The 26,030-nt window shown below is 36.3% G+C and overlaps 1 protein-coding gene and 1 long non-coding RNA gene across 7 annotated transcripts in view; one reads left to right on the plus strand and one right to left on the minus strand.

Annotated features, from left to right (window-relative positions):
* Positions 1-21,428, plus strand: part of LOC127431879 (uncharacterized) — a 33,008-nt gene extending 11,580 nt beyond the window's left edge. Inside the window, exon 3 of the long non-coding RNA XR_007895665.1 lies at positions 20,416-21,428. This is a non-coding gene — a long non-coding RNA (uncharacterized LOC127431879). The remainder of the gene's footprint in view (positions 1-20,415) is intronic.
* The window catches only part of LOC127431841 (histone-lysine N-methyltransferase 2C-like), a 257,762-nt gene that overhangs the window by 185,644 nt on the left and 46,088 nt on the right, over positions 1-26,030 (minus strand). The window lies entirely within an intron of this gene.

A 26,030-nucleotide genomic window follows, 5' to 3' on the forward strand; every position in this document is an offset into this window, starting at 1 on the left:
TGTAAAATGCAATAAAAAAAAATACAAACTGTCCAGTAAGAAATTTGATTGGTAAATCTACCAGCCACTTTGGCTGGTGGGCTAAAAAGTTAATTTTGGACCCTGTATGCCTCGATCTGAGAAAGTCTGTGAAAGAGTCGCATTTGCTACTACTAGTGTTAAGGTTAGGGTAACAGGGGTAGGAGAAGGGCTTCTGTGGGACTCCAAATAAACACAATAAACTCAGTGTATAAATATGAATGTCACATGTGACTATCATTAGACTTTCTGCAGATCCAGGGTAACTTTCTAGACACTACCACAACACCGTTTTTGCAGGTTAAAGGCTATATATTAAAAAAGGAAAAAAAAAAACAAAACAAAAACAATCACAATCTGGAAATATATTATCTTAAATTTCTGTCTAAATGTTCTCTGGACTTAGTTTATCATTCAGTCAAAAAACACTGTAGCAAACAAGTAAAATTAAATAATGAAATGTCTGAGAAAGAGAGATAACCATGTGACGTTACTGTTATAATTAGGGATGAAACGGTTACCGGTTTCACAATAAACCATGGTAAAATTCCTGACAGTTAGTATTACCGTTTCAAATTTTAATTATCATTAAAACCGTGTTTGATTACCACGGTTTGAAAACCTCATGGTAATTACTGTCCAGCATCAACCAAGTTAGTAACAGTCTGACGTAGGCGCAGCATGCAAACGTGGATTTTGTTTTGTGTGAAAACATGGCGGAAGGCAGTGACACCGCTCAGGAGATTTTTCAGCCTTCTAGAAGACCAAATCTGAAGTGTGGTCGTATTTTGGGTTTTACAAGAGTGCTGAGGGAAACTTAATCGAAGATGGTCACCCTGTCTGCAGAACATGCAAAAAAATAAAATAAAAAAAGTTGTGAATGGGGGCAACACTTCAAATATCTTGAGTCATCTTCGTGACCACCACCCACTACTTTATAGCGAATGCAAGGTAAGTTAACTTTTAGCTCAATGCATGATGTGGGGACTTCAGAATGGGGGAAAATGTCAGTCTAACTTGCTAATAGCTTGTCAATAATATAAACTGAAGCTTTCAGTGTGACCTACTCTTGTAAAAACACTACACGTTGTTCTGCTGCTGTATGTGTTGTGTGTCTGCAGACTCCATCCACCCATTGCACACAATAACACCTTATGTAGTATAGTCACCCAACCAACATATTTTGTTCATTTAAAATCCAGCAGTCATCCACTTGGTTGTAAAAGTGTTCCATCAGGAGAAACACTAGACTCCTATATAAGACTATTTATGTCAATTGTTGGGCTCATTGTGATTACCATTACTTCTTAAGTCTTAAGACTCATTTGTATTTATGTAAATTGTGCATGGGGGTCATTGCATATACTCAAATGCAACACAGAAGACAGACTGTGTGTGTGTGTGTGTGTGTGTGTGTGTGTGTGTGTGCTGTGTGAATAATAATAATAATTACACTGGTGGCCAAAAGACTGGAATAATGTAAATATTTTGCTGTTTCGGAAGGAAATTGGTACTTTAATTCACCAATGTGGCATTCAACTGATCACAAAGTATAGTCAGGACATTACTGATGTAACAAACAGCACCATCACTATTTGAAAAAAGTCATTTTTCATCAAATCTAGACAGGCCCCATTTCCAGCAGTCATCACTCCAACACCTTATCCTTGAGTAATCGTGCTAAATTGATAATTTGATACTAGAAAATCACTTGCCATTATATCAAACACAGCTGAAAGCTATTTGGTTCATTAAATGAAGCATAACATTGACTTTGTGTTTGTCTTTGAGTTGCCACAGTATGCAATAGACTGGCATGTCTTAAGGTCAATATTAGGTCAAAAATGGCAAAAAAGAAACAGCTTTCTCTAGAAACTCATCAGTCAATCATTGTTTTGAGGAATGAAGGCTATACAATGCTTGAAATTGCCAAAAAACTGAAGATTTCATACAAAGGTGTACACTACAGTCTTCAAAGACAAAGGACAACTGGCTCTAACAAGGACAGAAAGAGATATGGAAGACCAGATGTACAACTAAACAAGAGGATAAGTACATCAGAGTCTCCAGTTTGAGAAATAGATGCCTCACATGTCCTCAGCTGACAGCTTCATTGAATTCTACCCGCTCAACACCAGTTTCATGTACAACAGTAAAGAGAAGACTCAGGGGTGCAGGTTTTATGGGAAGAACTGCAAAGAAAAAGACACTTTTGAAACAGAAAAACAAAAAGAAAAGGTTAGAGTGGGCAAAGAAACACAGACATTGGACAACAGATAATTGGAAAAGAGTGTTATTGATCTTAACCCCATTGAGTTTATTTGATGTCACATGATTTTGAGTAGGATAAGCTTGCACCATTTATACAAATGTTGCTTAAAAAAAATAAATAAAAAAAACAACTGACAAGATATTTTTGCATGTGTTTTACTCACAACAGCAAAACTGCATTCATGTACATTTTTGAAGCAGAGTGTGGTACTAATGCAATCAGTTTGGCATTTATGTGTCTATTACTGCTCCATTTCTGGTGTAATTATGGCTGGTGGCTCATATCAGGTCTTTATGTTTGTATTTAAAAAGAAGAATCAGAGGAATCAATAAATTATGATCAATTTACTGCCATTGCCTGATTAATATAACACAATTTATAAAAAAGTAACTAATCTTATTTTCAAGTTTTTTTTTTATGTAATTGAATCTAATTACAAGTACTTGGTTTTGGTAATCTGGTTAAATAATCTAGATTACATGTAATCCATTACTACTCAGCACTGGATATAATGTTATCAATACAGAGACTATAAGTGGCAATATTAAAGCTGTACTACGTAACTGTGCTCTCTAGCAACATCTGTGGTTGAAACTTAAAACTGCAAGCAATTTGAGGAAGAACACATTACGTCAGTCATGTTTTGGCACTGCTCTTCTGGTGGATCAGTCTCATGATTTGAGCTTACCTTGACATGATCATGACTGGGAGATATTCAGAGCCGGATCATAACGTGCTATTTTCATGTTTATAGTATGTTATACAATTAAACATTTAAAACTGAAATATTACTTGCTTTGATGAAAAGAAACAACACTCTTATTTACATATTTTAAATGAATTAATTACACTTATAGTGCTTTTCTGACACTACACTCAAAGCACTTTTACATAGAGAACAGGGGACTTTCCTTAACCACACCAGTTACCAGTATATTTAAATATGATTATCCAAGTGTTTTATCTACTATTAATGTTTGTATTGTACTACACTTATCAATTTAAGAGGTGAAACTCATGATATGGCTGATACGAATCAATGGAAGCCTTTATTTTTATATTATATTGTACAGCCTCAGTTGATGATGCACGTTAACTGTAATACTACTATAGTATGTCTATGCACTGCACACAATAACACCGTAAACTGAAACATAAAACGAGGATAGATGAAACACGAAAATAATATGCTTAAATATGTAATACAACAATTAATTACAAGAAGTCAATTTCAGAAGTCATACATAAGCATGTCACAGTCACTTCACCGGAGATACATCTCGGTCGGTAAACACACGAGTAATGTTCAATTCATACAAGCATGACAAACAATATTAGTTTCAACAACCCTACCAGAAAACATATACAAGCATTATAGCAGGTAAACAACTTTGCTAAACAAATAACAGATAAACATCCATCCAGATTGCTGCAATGCTCTCCTGAAATGTGTGAGTGTGACTGAACTGAACAGCGCAGCTTTTCCAGCCAAAACATGAGACAGCCAGTACTTCTTTCCTTTGTTTATAGACCTGACATACTGACACAAGAATTAATGACATTTTGCACCAAATATAGCCTGATAGCTCAAAATACAAATCATTTTTATATGCTTACCTTGCAAATCAGGGTAAGGACATCGTTTTGAACACTGATTGGTTATGTACTCATTTAACAATGGCAATTTGTAAATTTGTGCAGTTTTAAGTCATGTTTCAGAAAATTACATTGATCAGTAGGACTGGGCTATAGGACGATGTTATCGTATATCGATGATATCTTATAAAGAACCCGATGCTCATTGCGACACTCAATTGCCCGAAGATGATCGACAATATCGGGAAATGGAAAAACCAAGGATCTGGGAAGTCAGCAAATATATTAAACAATAGCCCAGGGTGTGAAACTAACACCCACCACCTGCCAAATGCGACAAGGCTGAATCCAGTTCGCGAGCTCCTTGTCCAAATGTATTTCATGCGCGAGTAATTTTGCTCATCTACCTGCAACAGTCGGGCGACCTGTAAGACGTCTCGGAGTGACACATGACAAGAAATGTGGTTAGACACACAGACTTGGAAAAACACACTTATTATATTTTTAAGAACAGACAAAAGAAAAGCCGTCAATGCTTGTGTCTGATTCGCTGTTTGTTCAGAGATGTGCAGCGCGAGCAAGTCTCGTGGGACAAGCACATGTAAAGAGTTTTCACTCTTTTTTTCTCTCGGTTTCATTAATCTAAAAACTGTTTGCAATAATAATGTCATCTGTGAGAATGCTGCAAATGATCTCCAATCATCTCAGGAGGTGCTGTGATTTTAGTTTGCTTCATTTCCACAGACCAGCTTGTGCTTAGCATTCACTGTGAAAGCAACTCAGCAGGTTCAGTAACATATTTCTTTGTATTAAAGAAACAAAGACGAAAGTGATATAATCATAAAATAATACAAGACATGTGCACCTTGAACCTAAAATTGAGTTCTATTTTCTTTTCTTTAGGCAGCATTAACTGTATTACCAGGGAATTTATTAGGCTTTATTATTATGATTATTATTATCTTTACATTTATAATTGTCTTTAGTTCTTAATCTTTAGATTAATACTTTAAATTAGTAATTTTCCACCTGTTGTCGTTGATGTATACTTACGAGATAGCAAATGGGGATGTTGGAGACAGTGAATGTTTGGATTTGGGGAGGTGGTTATATATAAGATTTTTATAGTTATTTTATGTTAATTGCTTTTTTTATTTAGTATAAAGTGCAATTTGAATTTAGAAAAGTCTTTATGTTTTTCGTGTTTGAATAAATTAATTTAAAATGAATTTTCACTGACCCTCTGCAGGGGGGTTGAAGATATACAGTAATTGTATAATCACAATATTGTTAAGGCGATTATCGCTAAAATATTTTTTACATATCGCCCAGCCTTAGTACACTTCTGTGATTTGGTACGATTGCGTTCATATCAGCATCAAAGTGTACTGGAGTTCACATGAACCATACCCCAGACCACTTTTTCAAGTGGACACCAAAAGTGCTAGAGTGAAAGCACCCTAATTGGTCAGGTATTCTAAATAACATGATATATTTTAAACTCTTCACCGTGTGTTTTTAATTCAGTTCAACATAACACCTTGGTTAAATATTTTAGGACAGAGCATGATAAATAAAAATATATTAAATATAAAAAAAATTCCATGATTTTTCCATGACTTTGATGATTTAATTTCCATGACTTTTCCAGGCCTGGAAATAACAATTTTAAAATTCCCTGATATTTCCATGTTTTCCATGACCGTGGGAACCATGCTTCATGTACAGGAATATTTCAGATTCTTTGTCATTGATGGAAAGCCTGTAACACTGTCAGCATTGCAGTGTCCAAAAACTCCTTTGTGCATTTGCATGATGCAAATTCGCATTTGTAACCTATGCTTCCTGATGGCAACAAAACAATGGCAGAAAAAGTGCACGTCAAACGACAATGGCCATGCTCCTTGTGCAGTTTAACAATTGAGATGTATTTAGACAGCACTGAGATAGCCATGTACAAATTGCACGTCTGTATGACATATGCTCTTTCATTCACTCTTTGATTTCAAACTTTTTATTTAACAACTATGCACTTAGAATTAAAATATGCATGCAATTATTTCTTCTGTTCCAAAACCTAGTGTTCCAAAATGTATCCTTTCAGCATCCTTGAACTGAGTTTTGCGAGTAAAAGTTTGGTTTGACTTGTTCCGTGTAATGTGTCTAAAGACAAGATCTACACAATCCATTTTAGGGCTGCACGATATATCGTTTCAGCATCGACATCGCGATGTGCGCATCCGCAATAGTCACATCGCAGAACGTACGGTGTAGTAAGGTAAACATATATCAGTCTACAATATTATTATTTTTTCAAAAGGAAAACTAGCATTATATCTGTCTGATATGATGTAATTTACTCCGATTTATGGGTTCTTGGATACACCGAGTTTATTATTATATTTTTTTTTTAAACACTGAGTTCGCTGCTGCACGTTGTTGACGTGCAGGCTCTGCTTGCGCATGACGAAATGATGAGAAGACCGAAATGGAGAATTTGGTTGCAAAAAGAAATGCACCGTCAGTTATATGGAAATATTTCGGCTGGCAGGATGATGCTGACCAAAAACAGGTACTACGTCGAGAGTGCCTTGCAATTGTTGCCACAACAAGAGGCAACACGACCAGTTTGTTTGATGATTTAAGTTGGCACCACAAATCTTTGTATGACGAGTGCAAAGCCAGATCTGAATGCCGTCCAAAGCAAAAAACTATTTCGGATGCCTTTGCCAGTGTTACACCATACGATAAAGTAGCAAAACGGCAGAGAGAAATCACAGATTCAGTAACATATTACCTCGCGAAAGACACTTATTTTTTAAGTTATTTGTTTTATAAACATTTTATTTGATGTTGTATTTTTGTAAACCACTCAGTGTTGGTGTATAGCTGCACTTTTTTATTTTTCAAATGGTTTAAATTAAAAGATGTTTATTGTTTACTTTTTCAACAAAATTGGTTTGTAATTTAATTTGTAATGTAATAAAATGTTAAATGACTTATTTTGTCATTCACATTAATTCCCTATTGTGATAATGAAACTTCCTCCTCAGTGTAATGCTCCGTTTCAACCTGGTTGGAGTACAGAGATAAAGCCTCCTGTAATCTCCTGGATCCCTTCTAGACACCACACTTCATTCACAAATGAGCCCCTTTATTTTAGGGTAAGCAACATGCATTGTTAATATCATAACATGTTAGATCATTGACTTTAGCCTGAATTGATAGAAGAGTATTACATGAATACAATGGAACCATGGTGAATTAAACAGTGTATTAATTATTGTAACAAAATAAACCAACCAAAATAAGTCAAAAAGTAAAAAGTCATCTTCAGTTTCTTTTTTACATTTTGCAGATGCAGTTTCCTACAAAATCACCCCAGTCATTCTAGAATAATTAATTCTTCTCAAATAGAGCTATTCAAGTCATCTGGTGAAGTCATCCTGTATTTTTTCATATTGCAATATATAATCGCAGAAAAACAAAATATCAAAATGTCAGTTTTTTCCAATATTGTGCAGCCCTAATACATTTGTCATTGAATAATCTCTTTTAATATCCTTTGTGTTTTACAGTCAGTTGATTACAAAAAAACAACAACATTTTATTCTAATCACACACAGCACAGATGCGGAAAAGAAGCTATTCAACTCCAATCTTGTTAATGTGCGCTCAACCAAAACACTTATGTAAGACTAAAGCTAGACCGATATATCAGTTTTACTGAATAATCAGTGCTGATATTTGCTTTTTTAAACTATCGATAATCTTAAAAAATGTATGCTTATAGACTAAAATATAACCAAATGATTCGGAATGGAATTGAGATTGGAACTGAATAGACCCAAGAGTTTATTAATCTGAATTTAATCAAGAAATCTGAACGATACACATTTCTACTTGTGAGGTTCTGTCACTGTTACTTCCTCCCTACATATGAAGTAGACAGCATGTCAGCTTACTGGGTTTTACATTAACAGAGCTAATGTTGTCTATCTTGGATGACTAGTACATATCGGTTAGCATCACGAAAAACATGTTTTAATGTCTCGTGTCCCATTAAAGTCTGGGTTCCACACAAGAGCAACCATGCGCTATCTAGAGCACTTCCTAAAAAGACCCTATGGTTCTCAAAGCACTCAGATCTATAGACCTAAAGCTCCTCACCTGTACAACATACATGTATTAGAAGCAAAGTAAACAAACTGACACTTGACACTACACACATGTGCTTGTACCGCAACACATGTACAAAACAAGTAAAATAATAAGCTACTGCAGACATGTCATCCTCGTTTGAAACAAATGATCTGAAAACACTGAATTACACCCAAACAACTGTGGGACTAACAAACCACTGCTCTCCCCCAGCACAATGCAGCTTGGTTGAATAATAAGCATCACATTTCCAGTGTAAGGTTTCTGCAGTGAGGCGGATACTGCAGACTGGCGCCCAGCGCTCTGATCAATGACCTACATCATTGAAAATGCAGGCTATTGTGCTGTGCTTGAGACAGGTTTAATCCAGGTCAACAACCCCCTCCTCTTTAATATGCCACTCTACAGATTCACATTACATGCCATATCTCGCCCAGCGACTGGCTAGCCTCAACAACTGAGGCTAGTCAACTTCCTCTTTGCCATTTAGCCTTTAACGCTAGGGTGAAACAACACAGTCTTGTCTAACAATTCAACATGTGTAGCCAACCTGAAAAATCTTGAGTTTACAACAAATATTTCAACTTAAACTGATTTTGTACACCCAAAAATAGATGCAGGCTCAAATGCTTATTATGCATTTTTGTGCAAAATGCTCATGCAAATCGGGATGCACTGATACCACTATACCTCTCCCAATCAAATTCCGATACCGAACTCTCTGTATCGGCCGATATTAATCCTGATCCGATACCAGTGTTGTTTTTTCTTAATGAGTTTAAAATACCTTTATCTCACAGTGTGGAACTGATTGGGGCTAGGCTACTCTTTTATGACAAGAAACAACTTCCAACTACACAATATTTCATTATAAAATAGGGAACACAAAAAAACAAGCACATAAAAACATGAAGGCTAGATTTTTAAGAAAGACTTCATTAACTACTTGACTGGATAATGCAGAAGTATTAACAGGAATTCAAGTGAAAGTCTTCAGTTAAAAAAAAAAAAAAGCTATAGTTATAAAGTTATTAATAGTTATAGCAGTAATAAACTCAGCAAAAAAGAAACGTCCTCTCACTTTCAACTGCTTTTATTTTCAGCAAACTTAACATATGTAAATATTTGTATGAACATAAAAAGATTCAACAACTAAGACATAATCTGAACAAGTTTCACAGACATGTGACTAACAGAAATGGAATAATGTGCCTGAATAAAGGGGGGGTCAAAATCAAAAGTAACAGTCAGTATCTGGTGTGACCACCAGCTGCATTAAGTACTGCAGTGCATCTCCTCCTCATGGACTGCACCAGATTTGCCAGTTCTTGCTGTGAGATGTTACCCCACTCTTCCACCAAGGCACTTGCAAGTTCCCGGACATTTCTGGGGGGAATGGCCCTAGCCCTCACCCTCCGATTCAACAGGTCCCAGACGTGCTCAATGGGATTGAGATCCGGGCTCTTCGCTGGCCATGACAGAACACTGACATTCCTGTCTTGCAGGAAATCACGCACAGAACGTGCAGTATGGCTGGTGGCATTGTCATGCTGGAGGGTCATGACAAGAATGAGCTGCAGGAAGGGTACCACATGAGGGAGGAGGATGTCTTCCCTGTAACACACAGCGTTGAGATTGTCTGCAATGACAACAAGCTCAGTACGATGATGCTGTGACACACCGCCCCAGACTATGATGGACCCTCCACCTCCAAATCGATCCCGCTCCAGAGTACAGGCCTCGGTGTAACACACATTCCTTCAACAATAAATGTGAGTCCGACCATCACCCCTGGTAAGACAAAACCGCGACTCATCAGTGAAGAGCACTTTTTGCCAGTCCTGTCTGGTCCAGTGAAGGTGGGTTTGTGCCCATAGGTGACGTTGTTGCCGGTGATGTCTGGTAAGGACCTGCCTTACAACAGGCCTACAAGCTCTCAGTCCAGCCTCTCTCAGCCTACTGCGGACAGTCTGAGCACTGATGGAGGGATTGTGCATTCCTGGTGTAACTCAGGCAGTTGTTGTTGCCATCCTGTACCTGTCCCGCAGGTGTGATATTCGGATGTACCGATCCTGTGCAGGTGTTGTTACATGTGGTCTGCCACTGCAAGGGGGATCAGCTGTCCTTCCTGTCCTCCTGTAGCACTGTCTTAGGTGTCTCACATTACGGACATTGCAATTTATTGCCCTGGCCACATCTGCAGTCCTCATGCCTCCATGCACAATGCCTAAGGCACGTTCACTCAGATGAGCAGGGACCCTGGGCATCTTTCTTTTGGTGTTTTTCAGAGTCAGTAGAAAGGTCTCTTTAGTGTCCTAAGTTTTTATAACTTAGACCTTAATTGCCTACCGTCTATAAGCTGTTAGTGTCTTAATGAACGTTCCACAGGTGCATGTTCATTAATTGTTTATGGTTTATGGTTCATTGAATCTGTAAAGTTATTTGGATTTTTACAAAATTATCTTAAAATACAGTGTCCTGGAAAAGGGTCGTTTTTTTTTTTTGCTGGGTTTAGTAACATCATTAATAGTAATAGCAGTCATAGTAATAGCAGTAATAGCGATAGTAATAGTAGTAATAATAATAGTAGAAATCGTAATAGTTGTAATAGTAATAGTAGTTATAATAAGAGCAATAGTAGTTGTTGTTGTTAAATGTAAAAATGTTATTTGACAATAGTTATATATAGTACTGTGCAAAAGTCTTAGGCATAAGATGTTTCACAAAAACATTTCTCTTAAGATGGTTATTTATATCTTCAGCTTTAGTGTGTCAATAGGAAATATAAATGTTAAACTCCCAAACATTACTTTTGCAACAACAGGGAGCCCTGCAACAGATGTCATGGCCCCCACAAAGCCCCCCACTGAACAGCGTGTCAGTCTGAGATTACATAAAGAGACAGAATCAATTGAGACAGCCTAAACAGATACAAGAACTGTGGTGAATTCTCCAAGAAGCTTGGAACATCCTATCTGCCAACAACCAAGAAAAACTGTGTCCAGGTGTACCTAGGAGAATTGGTGCTGTTTTAAAGGCAAAGGTGGTCACACCGAATATTGATTTAGCTTTTTTATGTTTACTGGACTTTGAATGACATCAAGTGATTTAATTATTTTTGAAGACATCCTCACTATGCAACATTTTTCACAAGTGCATACATTTTTGCACAGTACTGTATTTCAGTTATATATTTCACAAAACTATCATATGGCTTCAAGAGACTTAAATTCATGAGTCATATGGACTACTTAAATGGTACTTTTCCGGTTCTTTTGTCATTTTTGGATCTTGATGGTAACGACTGTGGTTAAAAACACACAGTATTGGATTTGGATCGGGTTCGTCAGACCGATACCTGATCCAGTTAACAACGTCAGTATCGAAGCAGATACTTATCCAGGTATTGGATCGGTGCATACCTACATGCAAGTTGTCCTTCAGAAGATTAAAGTCAAACTAGTCAATGCAAATATATGTATAAAAAAAAAAAAAAAAAAAGATGGCGGCTTACTGCTATACACGTGTACAAATCTATGAGCAAATGAATAGAAAAGCATTTGATATAAACAGGTAAGTCGAGAAATTTAAAGCAATTTATCCATTAGAAATACAAAGCAAAAATTTAATTTTTGCAACCCCAGTCAAGTGTATGATCTAAAATGAATATATTACTTGTTTAACATCAAAGAATAATGTGCTGAGGGGTATTTGATATTATTTTACATGTACACATGCCTAGAGCATAAGTAAAGCAGTCTATTGTGTAACCAACAGAGAGCAAAATCATTTATAACCATAACTATCAAATGCTTTTATATCTAAATGTTCTACAAGTCAACTGTTTAGACACACCTGACCGAATTTACATTTACCATGATCTTAATAAACCTTTTGATCTAAAGGCTTATGCTTAAGTGCTTGAATGAGTTTTTTAGACAAATAGAAAGTGTCTACATAAGAATGTCTTTACAAAACTGGTGAAGAAAAAGCAGTCAGCAAGTGTCCAGCATATGGGAACTCAAGAAGCTTTTTTTAAAAGAATGAAAAGGGAGTGCAAAGCTGGAATCTAGACAAAGACTTACTACTTTGAAGAAACTTAAATATGAGTGCTAACCATTTTTTGGTCACCCCAGAATTCCAACACTTCCATTTGTGTTATTTCATAGTTTTGATGACTTCAATATTATTCTAAAATATGGAAAACAGTCAAAGAAATAGGAGTCTACAAACATTTCTTGAATGGAAGTGTACAGTATATACTTCTAGTCAAATAATAAATGGACCCTCATAAAATCCAAACAAGAAAAAGCAGCTTAAGTCTTTCACATAAAGATGTGCATAATGCAAAAAATGAAGGCCTATGTGACTTCGTGTTTTGCAGGCAGGGTCAGACTAAATGGATTTTGCGTGTACTTTACCATCAGGGGTAACAAGGTAAACAAGAGATGGGATCTGGGGTAATGATTAACCTGAAGGTAAATAAACAGCCGTTAAGCAGTTCTGAGGTGGACAGCCGGTCAGGACACTCCCAGAGGGATTGTGTTCAGAGAACATGTGCCACAGCATTTAGAGAGCCGTTTACTAGTCTCACAAGATACACAACACAGGATCCAAAAACACGGGCTGTCAATGATTCAAAGGAATTTTAGAGTAAACTAAAAACAAAAGTTTGAGTACCGTGTTCATATACAAACAAAATATAATCTTTCTTAAAAACCAAAATCTCTGATAGTTCAAATATAAAATCATTAATGTGAACTGCGTAATCTTTTCAATGTTAAAATACTTTCTCCTTTCTCAGCTAAAAGGAATAGTTCACCCAAAATTAGAACATTGTCTATTTGCTCACCATCATTTCATTCCAAACCCATATGACTTACTTTCTTATATGCAGAGCACACACACACAAAAAAAATATCTCTGTCCTTCTTTTAATACAATATATTCAATACAAGTTAAGCTCAAACGACAGCTTTTGTGGCATAATATTAATAACCACAACAAAAAAAAATATTTCGACTCGTCCCTCCTTTTCTTAAAAAAACAAAAATTGAGGTTACTGTGAGGCACTTACAGTGGAAATGAATGGGGGCATTTTTTGGAGATTTTAATGGCAGAATAATTTTATAAAAGCACTTACATTAATTATTCTGTTACAAAATCGTTTATTATTTGAGCTATAAAGTTGTTTTTTTAATCATTTTTACGGTTGTTTTAGGGTTTAAGAAAACATTTTTAGAAAAGGTTAGTAAGTGATTTAATCACAAAAATCTTGTTAACAAGCAAATAGTTTACATCTTGTGGCTATACTAATGAAACAGCATGTATTTTAAAAGTTGACGTATTAGCCCCATTGACTTGATCTCTTTTGAAGATACCCTTTGAAACCTTCTCGAAGCATGCTGGATAACACGATCATCAGGTTTTGCTCATGCCAGTTCGAGTGTGTGCTGATATTAAAGCAAAAGTGTTCAAACATTCAAATGTTAAGACAATCTCAAATTCGTATAAAGTCAACTATTCACTCAAATTATTGATTACTGATAATGTTATTTTTAATGAAAAATGATGTATTAAACTAGAAGAATTCAAAATAGAAAAATTTTGCTAATTGTCTCAGATTTTCTGTATGTGATTAAGATACCAAAAATACACAAATTTGAAACAAGAGCGTGCAAATTTTGCTTTAGGGCAAATGACATTGAGATTACAATGAAAATGTGTTGACTATCAGTTTAAATTGTTCTTCCCTTAAGAGCTCATGGCCATGGTCACAGCACACTGGTGAACAGCAGGAGAAAGCATGAGAGTGAGCGAGAGAGAGAGAGAGAGAGAGAGTGAGAGAGAGAGAGAGAGAGAGAGAGAGAGAGCGCAAAAGGGAAGCAGAGAGGAAAAAAGCTTAGTGCAAGTAGTTCCAGCTCAGGAAGGCGGAGCCTAAAACCCGGGCCGGACTGACTGGCTAAGCTGCGGCACACCCCCTTCACAACAGCGCTTCTGTCTCTCTGCACACACTTTAACTGTTTCCTCACTCTACACTCATGGCTTAAACTCCTGAAATTATCACTAAGCAGGGTAAACACAAGTAAAGCCTGAGAATATAATAAACTAAATTCCTCTCAGGTATGAGGATGTAAAAAAAAAAAAAAAAAGAAAACTCTGATAATAACAATGTTATACCAGTCAAGTTCCTTGTAAATCGCAGAAAGTGATGCAAGCAACAGGTTGTAAAACATCAGGTGGCTACCTAATATTAACCTTGATCTTTCAGCCCAAGCAACCATTAAGCAACCAAAATAAATTCTTGACCAGGCTCACACGGAATCTGCAAGCCCATAAAACTCCACAGATTTTCCCAAAATTCAAGCGTTCATCATTCATAAAGTTCCATACATCCCCTGTCCTTTGTGTTTAAATATTTTTATAATTTGATTATGCTTTTAGCTATCAATAAGAGTGCATTACTCTCAGCTCATCTAATTTTTAGGATGGTTTTGCAAATGGTTTGATAGCATGGCATAAACCTGCATTCAATTCCTCCCCCTGCTAGTCTCTGTTCACATTATTTTATTTGGGCCCGAACCACGGTACGATCGCTTCATCAATGTAAGTATTAGCAGCAGATTACCACTGTAACCATGTGACAATGTTTTGGATTTACCATCAAAACTACCTGCACATAACGGATGTCTTTCAAGAGATGTGAAGAATGTGAGCTGCTCTCTGAAGGCGATTTATTTGGAGACAAGCAGGTCTGAGAAATGCATTATACCATAATAATTGTGTTTGGGAGCATGCAAAGGCACAAATTATACGCCATCAACATTCACGCCATCAAAACCACTTCCGCATTTTGGACAACTGTGTTCATATCAGCAGCGAACCGTACCAGAGTTCACATAAAGTGTACTCTAGACCACCTTTTCAAGTGGACTTAAACAGTGTTCACATCAACCAAACACACCAAACTTTGATGTCAAACGAACCCAGATGCACACCAAAGGCGTTAGTGTGAAAGCAAATTTAAATCCATTCCGCAGAATTCCACACATTTTTCCCTAAAATCAGCACAGAAATTGCAAAAAAAAGGCTGCAGATTCCATGTGGGCCAATTCATTGGAGACAAATGTTTTTATCTGACCAACAAGAACAAATTCTGAACATCACATATGCATTTATCCAGTAAATACACAAACCAGGCCGAATATATGGCAGCTGCATCTAAAAAGTTGACGGGAACAAAAATCGTACATGGATGTGGACTGACTGGTTTTATACTATTATGCTTATATGAGACCATAGCAATATATCTGGAGCCACCGTGTGCATCTCAGTCAGCTCCCTAGTTTAGTAGTCATGGCTCTGGCCAGCAGGGCTGGGTATTGCTACAGATTTCCCGATTCAATTTGTTTTCAATTCATATGGGTATATTTCAGTTATAAAGAAATTCTCTCTCAGCTAATGCTGTAAATTATACAGGGTACCTTCTAACATGGTACATTACGAAAATATTAAAGCTGTCAGAATTAACGCCTTAACACCTGCGATTAATTAGAGAAGTTTAACGCATTATTTTTTCTTAATCGCAATTAACACATTTACCATTAATACAGCATAAACACTGGTGTGAAGGGCGGAACCTTTGTAATGTGGCCACCAGGAGTCATTACACTGACGCACACGCCACAAGCACAACACACACAACAGCACCAGAGCCCTTCTATCAAGATGAACTTAAAAGCTTAGCATGAAACAGCATAAAGTGACGGTTCCATAGACATTCTATGGGCGGTACTGTCGTAACATTCTAGTTGACTGTTACGCTCTCTCCTATGATAGAGGTTGTTATATCAGTAAATAAAATAATCTCTGACAGCGCTTCCCTGTCAGTGATAAAATGATGGAGAAAGGAGCTCTTGGCGGTATTTGATGTACAAAACAATCCCAGATGGGACTGAAATCAAATATTTTTCAGCTTATGTAAGGCACATTTTAATTACCACAGAAGCACACCAAATCTTAACTATCACCAAAACGCAGAATGAGGCACTTTTGTCTGCAAGCGCTTTTCATGGTGAGTTCAAAGTGGTGCTCGACGCTGGCATTGACGCTCTGATGCGAATCATGAATTGATGTAACAAAGCAGATAGCCACAGTCTACTGGCAGATTTATATTGCGGAGGATGAGAGTTTAAGGTATTTAATGCCCATTGCATTGCAACCAATGGGGAAACTAGTTCTTTCAATTAGTCAAACTCCCACTTTGACTTCGGGAAACGTTTAATGTTACTTGAATTGGTGCTATTTTAGTGCATTTCTATCTTAATACTATACTTTGTTTGGAAAATGTTAATAAAGCATTATATTACATATTGTTTTGTTTTCTTTCCTAAGATGGAAATAAATGCATTTTGACAAGAAAGTATCATTTTAACTGACTGCCAGCACTAGAAAATATACATTTTACAAATTACCTTTTATCATTAGATTTTCATCATTTTGGTCATATTTTTGCTTTTTTTAAAAAGGTACTTATTCCATGCATTCTATCAATAAATATGATGGCTCGAAATTGCATATTTTATATATATTATTTATATATACATACACATATATTTACACACACACACACAAACACACATGCTGTACATTATATATATATATATATATATATATATATATATATATATATATATATATATATATATTGAACGATTTGGACAAAAAATTTATTGTGATTATTTTAAAAATATTGCGATTGCGATTTGAACTGCGATATGACTATTAACTTTTAAAAAACAACAACTAGTAAGTGTTTCCATTTAACCAAAATTAAGTCATGGGAAAACATGCTCTACTGCCAATAAAAATACTGTTCCAGAAAGCGTGTTCACACTGGATTCCTCATAAAAAGAACCAGACTAAATAATATAAAAAAAAAAAAAACAGATTCACATCACATTGTATCATGTATCAGTTGTAATTTTAAACTGTCCACTCTGTTTGAACACACATAATCTGCTAAAAGGCAATGGAAAGTGATCAAACAACTTGTGCATTTTTGCAACTGGGATACAAGAAATATGAAAAGAGTGGTTATAAAATGCTCAAAAGTCATGAATATTAGTCAACATGTAACTTCTACAGAAAACAAAACCTATAAAACACTTTGCAACATCCCGGAGTAATGTTCGATTCATTAAAGCATGACCAATATAAGCTTTAACAACCCTACCAGAAAACATATGCAAGCATTAAAACAAGTACACAACTTTGCAAAACAGTTTTCTACATTTGCTCCCAAAAACTGCACCATAAAAACCATTAAGCATCGTTGCTTACTTTGTTCCCTTACCTGGAAATGTCTTCATGTCTCTTCAAGTCGTTAGAGGATGAGCGCATGTGTAAATTTATAAATGTCAAACCCTTATTGTTGCTTGTGATTTGGAATGTTTTGCTGACTTCCTGTTCTGGTTGCTGCCGGCACACTGCACGAGTCTGTTTTTGTAGCTTGCTAGCCTGCTTAGCAGAGCTTATTCTTCTTATACATTCATCATTTTATCCTTTGCCATTTTACCGCGTGCTTAATTTTTTTCTGCTTTTCTACTGTTTCAACTGCGTGTATTTTTTCGTATGCACCCATTTTCTCTCTTTTTTCTTTCTTTTTTCTCCGCTTGTCTACATCTCGCATCTCGACTGCATGGATTCGTTTTAACCACTGTGTTTTATTGTGATTATTGCATCAATCTCAAACCTCTGCTGATCAGGAACCCCATCAAACCAGATCGATCTCAAACCCTCACCGCTCAAGAACAACCATAACAACAACAACAATTGCGGCATCCACTCGTTATTTCTTCCTGCATAGAATGCCATATGTTTACTATAGCTTCTTCCGTCAGCAGTGAGGAATTTACATGTGATAAATTTAAGGAATTAGTCAGGCTGACAGAGAAGGTTAATGAGTTAGAGACACGTATCCGAACACTAGTGGAGGTCAGTGAGAAAGAGAATCCGGTAGATACTGTTTCGTGATTCGTGAATAGGTGATTCTATTGTAAGGAATGTGGAAATAGAGACTCCAGCCACCATTGTTAAATGCATTTCCGGGGCTCGAGCATCTGACCACAGATCAAATTTACAAGTGCTGGCTAATGCTAAACGTAGATTTTCTAAAATTGTTATTCATGTTGGCACTAACGATGTCCGGTTCGCCAGTCGGAGATCACTAAAGATAATGTTAAAGAGGGGTGTGAACTTGCAAAAACGATGTCAGACACTGTAATATGCTCTGGCCCCCTCCCTGCTCGTCATGGTGATGAGGTTTATAGTAGATTAGTGTCACTGAACGGATGGATGTCTGAGTGGAGTCCGGAGAATAGCATAGAATTTATAGATAATTGGAAGATTTTTTGGGGTAGACCTGACCTGCTAAAGAGAGACGGACTCAATTCCTCCAGAGAAGATGCCGCACTCCTCTCTAGTAATTTGGCTCATAGTCTTAATAGTGATAGTATTTGACTAACTGGGGCCCAGGTCAGGAAGCAGACAAATTGGTTAATCTGCAAGCTGCCTCGAGACATCACACAGGTCACAAACTACAATACATAGAGACTGTATCACCTAGATATCATATAGAGACTGTGTCTGTTCCCTGAACTACCAAACACAAACCCCTCACAAAATCATTTTAAGGTCATACTTAAAAATAAATAAATAAATAAATAAATAAATAAAATTAAGATAAATATCATATAAAAAGGTAGGGCAACTCAAAATTAGATCTCTTTCAACCAAAGCACTAATTGTAAATGAAATTATTACAGATCATAGTTTGGATGTGCTTTGCTTGACTGAAACCTGGCTTAAACCGGATGAATATATTAGTTTAAATGAATCTACTCCCCCAGGTTATTGTTATAAACATGAGCCTCGTCTGAGGGGGTCAAGGAGGTGCTGCTACAATTTACAGTGAAGTTTTTGGTGTTACTCAGAGGACAGGATATAAGTTTAGTCTTTTGAACTAATAATGCTTAATGTGACACTGTCAGATATCAATAAAAAATAGTTGTTGTCTTTTGCCCTTGCTACAGTATACAGATCACCTGGGCCATACTCAGATTTCCTTGGTGAACCTGCAAATTTTCTAGCAGATCTTGTAGTTACTGTAGATAATTGTTTTATTGTTGGTGATTTCAACACTCACATAGATAACAAAAATGACACATTGGGATTAGCATTTATTGATATTCTCAACTCTCTTGGAGTCAGACAAAATGTGACCGGACAAACTCATCGCCATAATCATACGCTAGATTGAATTCTATTACATGGATTTAATGTTGATACTATAGAAATTCTACCACAGAGCGATGACAACTCAGATCATTACCTCGTCTCTTGTTTGCTGCGATCAGATAATGTCACTCAATCTACACCACACTATCGTTCAGGTAGATCTATTCTTTCGACCATTAAATATAGCTTCACTCGGGGGCCTGGGTAGCTCAGTGAGTATTGACGCTGACTACCACCCCTGGAGTCACAAGTTCAAATCCAGGGTGTGCTGAGTGACTCCAGCCAGGTCTCCTAAGCAAACAAATTGGTTAGGGAGGGTAGAGTCACATGGAGTAACCTCCTCGTGGTCAGGATTAGTGGTTCTCACTCTCAAAGGGGCACGTGGTAAGTTGTGCGTTGATCACGGAGAGTAGCATGAGCCTCCACATGTGGAGTCTTCGTGCTGTCATGCACAACGGGCAACGTGATAAGATGTGTGGATTGGCGGTCTCAGAAGCGGAGGCAACTGAAACTTGTCCTCCACCACCTGGATTGAGGTGAGTAACAGCGCCACCACGAGGACCTTCTAATTAGTGGGAATTGAGCATTCCAAATTGGGAGAAAAGGGGATTAAAATAATAATAATAATTCTGTTAACTATATGCAAAGCTTTGAAAGGTCTAGCTCCACAGTACTTAAGTGACCTTCTACCACGCTATATTCCATCATGTTCATTACAATCACAAACTTCTGGCCTGTTAATAGTTCCTAGAATATCAAAATCCACAATAGGAGGTAGATCCTTTTCCTATTTGGCTCCAAAACTATGGAATAGTCTCCCTAACACTGTTCAGGATGCAGACACACTCACTCAGTTTAAGTCTAGACTAAAGACTCATCTATTTAGCCAGGCATACACCTAATTAATCTATCAACTCACAATTAGGCTGCTTTAGTTAGGTCTGGCAGAACCAGAAACATTTCTCGGAAACGGTTCTCATAATCTATAACTCTGCAATAAATTGAATGGGATCTAGGCTAATATTATTCTATTTGTTTCCCTGTCTCAACCCCGGGATTCATATCCCAAGGTTACCAGAGCCGGCCAGATCCAGCTCCATTCCTGATTGGTGTCGGACTCCACTGCTACGTGTTGCTGAGTGATGACGACAAACTACAGCCGGTGCTAGCCAGACATCACTTCGGTCTTTTACGTTGGACTTCTGAGGATGAACTGATGCCAACTCCAAGACATCAGATACTTCATATGCCACTGCCTGAAACTTGGACTTAGGATGGACCCCACCGAACCTCACCGAAATTATCTGCCTCATTGATCTCTGCCAGCATCACCTTTGTCTATTGATGGATTACACTCATGAAATGGAATACATAGACTAACATTAAAAGCCACAGTCACCTTCGGCTTACTCACTGGGGTTCTAAATACAATTATTATTTAACTATTTAATTATTTTAATACACAATTTACAATTACACAGTGATGACTAAGACTTTACAGATATTACAGTTCCATTGTCTGTAAAAGCATGATTTTTCTGTAAAGCTGCTTTGAAAAGTTGTGTGTTGTGAAAGGGGCTATACAAATAAAAAATGACGACTTATTTTCTCTTTGAAAGGGATTTTGTTTGTAATTATCTTCCAAAATGTGCATGAAAAGTAAAGAACACACCCCTTTTTGCTCAGGTTATATTTTTTATTTTATAATTGCACTGTACTTTTTAATATCTACAATGAAAATTCACAATACTGTCTTTTATATAGTGATGCTGTCAGCTGTGTTTTAATGCATGACCTTATTATCGTGTTGCAGGTAACTGAGTTATGAGTGTCTCCGATGTGTAGTGTTCACAATATACTGATTCATGACATAGAGGGTGAGATGAGACACAGCAACTGTCAGGATAAAGGGTGGTTAAATACAGAGCTCCAGCTAAAAACCATTCAGTTCCTCTCCTATCTGGTTTCTCGACAGCTGGCATTGCATTTAGATTAAATATAGGATAATTATCAGTAATGCAACATCCAAATTCCCTATTTCAACAGATATGTATCTTAAATAAGGCCTAACAAGCCAAAATAAATTAACAAAGCCTTTTTGCCATTTCCATACAGAAAGTTTGCCCAATGTGATTCTGTCCAAAATGCAAAGTTGAACCCATGTGACTATAACCTCTGCTATCAAAAAAAAAAAAAAAAAACCTGCATTGGACATGAAATGAAATTACATGTCTCATTAAATAAATAGAACACACAAAAATAAACCATTGATTCACTCAGTGTTGTTCCAATATTTTTTTTTCTCTATGTGAAACACTAAATGAGATGTTTTGCAGAATATCCAAGATGCTCTTTTCCATACATTGAAAGTGGATGGTGATTTTTACTATCAAGCTCCAAAAAGGACAAAATAAAAGTTGTCCATACAACAAACACACACAAAACTATCGCCCGACTTCACAAGCCTCAGTATTTAGCATATGAGTCAAATGGACTACTTTTATAATATTTTTATTCCACTTGCGCTGATTGTTAAAATAGAAACTTGGACATTATGCCTAACATCTCCTTTTATGTTTCATTAAGACTAATGAAAGGGTTTTTTATTGACCTGAGGGTGAGTAAATTATTTTAATTTTGGGGTCGACTTGTCCTTCAAGTCACCCTATAACAATCAGCAACCCTCATTATCAGTCAGGAGAAATTTTGGCCAAGCATTTCAAACACTTTTTTTTTTTTTTTTTTTTTTGGTGTAAACCGAAACACACCAAATATACCAATCCTACAAGCTCTTAAAGATGCATTTGGGTCCAATCTTCAACAATAGTTCAGCTAGTTTAAATTATCTCCCCAGCCTTTAATGAAAAGTCTTTTGTTGTTTTGGTGGTGCCAGGTTACAGAACAATCACTTTGAAATCGAGAGCTCTCTATGACTTGTTTGTAGTTTGATTGTGTGTTTTGAGACACATGATTATGGAGATGGAATTGTGCATATTAACATACAAAAGGAAAGAGATTCACAAACAAAGTTGGTTCACAAATAAATTGAATGAGATCCACATATAAATGTAAGGTGTTTCACAAAAATGAAATGAATTCTCAAATAAAGAGATTTATAAATATATGTTAGGAGTTTCGCAAAAATAAAGTGAAATCACAAATAAATAAAATGAGATTTGCAAATTTTTATTTTTTTTTTTACAAATATATTTAACTCACAAACACAACTCTGTCCAGCATTCATTTGTGAATCGTGCGCATTTATTTGTGGATTGCTTCCTGTGCATTTGCAGATCGCTACACACATTTGTCGATTTTGAAACAAATCTAGCGTCATGATGTACACACAAATCTACAAATAGGTGGACTCCACCCATCGTCTACACAAGCCAATCAGATAACAGCCACATTACTCTGACCAATCGTAGCATGTTCTATCTACAACTAATCACGCTTCGTTTTACTATCAGGGCGAGACCAGAGTCATAGAGCTCTCATGAGCATGAAATCAAGAACTTACAGATAAGCTCCAAGGCCGCACATTTTTAAAGAAACGGACGTCATCAGAGGAATACTATGACTTAAGGTTCTTATAATTTTCTCTCAGTTATAAACATGTGTAGTGTCTTGTGACATGTCGACAGCTGAAAACTGCCCATTTGTAGAGTATCCTGATCATTAGCTTTATAGCTAAACTGACTGATTGTTTGAGTCTGCTATTTTAATTTTAACCAAGTTTCTTGACTGAAACTCCTAGCTACATAATGGAAAATGTATGTATGTGTCATCAAAACCTTTACTCTTAATGTTACATGGTAGGTCCAAACAGACACACTACTAGACACTACAAAAGATCAGTAGTACAGATAGTGTCTTTATAAAACATGAATCATATTAAATGATCTTAGGAGCACAAACCATAAACTAATATCCTATATTACACAGTGTACAAGATCTGCTATGCCAATAATTTGGTTTCACATTATGTTAATGTATTTAATAAAAGCAGATGTAAGGTAATATTTATTAGAATTTTGCATTTTAACAATTTTGTGTGAATGTTTTAAGAGGTACTATTAATGGGGTCCCTTCAAAAAATACAGCATCATGTTCTGACAGTGATAATTGACTCACTGGTTATTGCCAATTAACAATTATTTCTTGTGAGTAACATTGGACAGGTCTGCCATATCACTAAGAGCTAAAAATAATACATAGTAATACATTAACACATTAATATAATGTGAAACCAAATGATTGGCATAGCAGATATTGTACACTGTGTAATATAGGATATTAGTTTATGGTTTGTGCTCCTAAGATCATCTAATATGATTCATGTATTATAAACACACTATCTGTACTACTGATCTTTTGTAGTGTCTAGTAGTGTGTCTGTTTGGATCTGCCATGTAACATTAAGAGTAAAGGTTTTGACGACACATTTCAGTCAAGAAACTTGGTTAAAATTAAACTAGCAGACTCAAACAGTCAGCCAGGTTAGCTATAAAACTAATGATTAGGACACTCTACGAATGGCAGTTTTCAGCTGTCGACATTTAGCAAGACACTACACGTTTATAACGGAGAACAAAATGCTATGAACCTTAAGCCACAGTATTCCTCTGATGACGTCCGCTTCTTTAAAAGTTTGCAGCCTTGGAGCTTATCTATATGTGCTTGATTCCATGCTCGTCGTGAGAGCTCTGTGACTCTGGTCCCGCCCTGATAGTAAAACGAAGCATGATTGGTTATAGATAGAACGTGCTACGACTGGTCCGAGTAGTATGGCCGTTATCTGATTGGCTTGTGTAGACGATGGGTGGAGTCCATCTATTTGTAGATTTGTGTGCACATCTTAATGCTAGATTAGTTTCAAAATCGACAAATGCGTGTAGCGATCCACTAATGCACAGGAAGCTATCCACAAATAAATTTGTGCGATTCACAAATGAATGAGTTCTGTTTGTGAGTTAAAAATATTTGTAAATAATTTTTTTATTTGCAAATCTCATTTTATTTATGAATTCATTTTAATTTTGTGAAACTCCTAACATATATTTATAAATCTCATTCAATTTATTTGTGAACCAACTTTCTATTTGTGAATCTCTTTCCAATTGTATGTTAATATGCAACATTTCCATCTCCATACATGATTCATGGTGTCAACTTGGTGTGTAGGTCCAAAGAGGGCTGTACCTGCAGTATCAGTTGCCAGACTAATCTGCCCTATATCTGCACTGTTTATTTGAGGGCCAACACTTGATCTCCAAAAGGAGGCCCCTTATTCCCATCACAGACGCAAAGGCCTTCACTAATTTACTTTAAATGAAATGCTAAGTCTATCGACTGTGGCAACCTGTGATTCACCAAGAACAGCGGCTATTCTTACAAGAATTTTAAGAATTAATCACTTGGATGATAATTATCTCTGTAATGTCAGCATGGCCATGTGTTGTACACCTGTTTCCTAAACTTTTTGCCTTAAGTACCCCCACACCACCATCTGTAAGGACATTCATCGACACAAAACCAAAGATGTGTACCAAAGATTATTTTAACATTATCATTAATACTGATTATTATTACTGATAAAAATCTATTATATTTCAGGTATATTTTAGTTTTAATGTCCATTTTGCTTACATATGAAAGAAATGGTCTCTTAGCTAATGCTGTTGATTATAAAGGGGACCTTCTATCTTGGTACATTATGAAATATACATTTTACAAATTGGATTTTATCATTAGTTTTTCATTATTTTGGTCACTTTTTAAAAATGAACAAATTCCATGTATTCCATTAATAAATATGATGTCTTGAAATTGCATATGTTATATTGCATACATATATTTTGCATGTATGATTTGTACTATTTACCAGTATTTATATTGATATGTAGAACAAGAGCTTAAATAGTACTGTCTCTTTAAGACCACCGGTGGCAGTTCAGCCATTAAGCACATATTAACATGTCTCTTTATTGCATCCGTGCTATGTCTGATTAGAATTAATGTTAATTGCTTTGTTGTTTTTTGATCAACAAACTTTAGGGAACAGAAAGGGTATTAAATGAGACATTTTTCAATGACAAATGGATTGTGTGGAATGCGCTGATCTCATCTTTGGACATGCAAAGCAAACTTTTACTCTTAACACGCAGTGAAAAGATTTTGGTGCCAAACTTTGCAAAGCGCAAAAGACTGATATAGAGACTGTTTAAATGAAGATCGCAAATAATTGGAAAATCGATATTTGTGCCAGTTCCTAATTGTTTTATTTTTATTTTAAGCCATACATGTGATTTATTTAGGTTCAACATAGCAAAAAAATATTATTTTAGCGTACCCCCGTAACCTGATTACGTACCCCCGGGGTACGCGTGCCCCAAGTTAGGAATCTCTACAGGTACATTATACTCTACAAAGGCAATGAGCCTTATTTATGAAAAACGAGCAGAATGAATTGCAGTGTAAACTGTTCGTGAAACTGCTCTCATGTAAACTGTCACATTCAATTTAAAGCTAAATACATTGCGGTGTGTCTAATTTTGTAAACGATGCACATGCACACCAACACGATCATGCAATTCAGTTATATGAAATCTTTGCATCAGTACTAAAAACAAAAATAAAAGATTAGGTAAGAGTTTTACAGAATACTGCAATTTGTATTGGCACA

This window comes from Myxocyprinus asiaticus, chromosome 41 (assembly GCF_019703515.2).
Source record: "Myxocyprinus asiaticus isolate MX2 ecotype Aquarium Trade chromosome 41, UBuf_Myxa_2, whole genome shotgun sequence".
NCBI lineage: Eukaryota > Metazoa > Chordata > Actinopteri > Cypriniformes > Catostomidae > Myxocyprinus > Myxocyprinus asiaticus.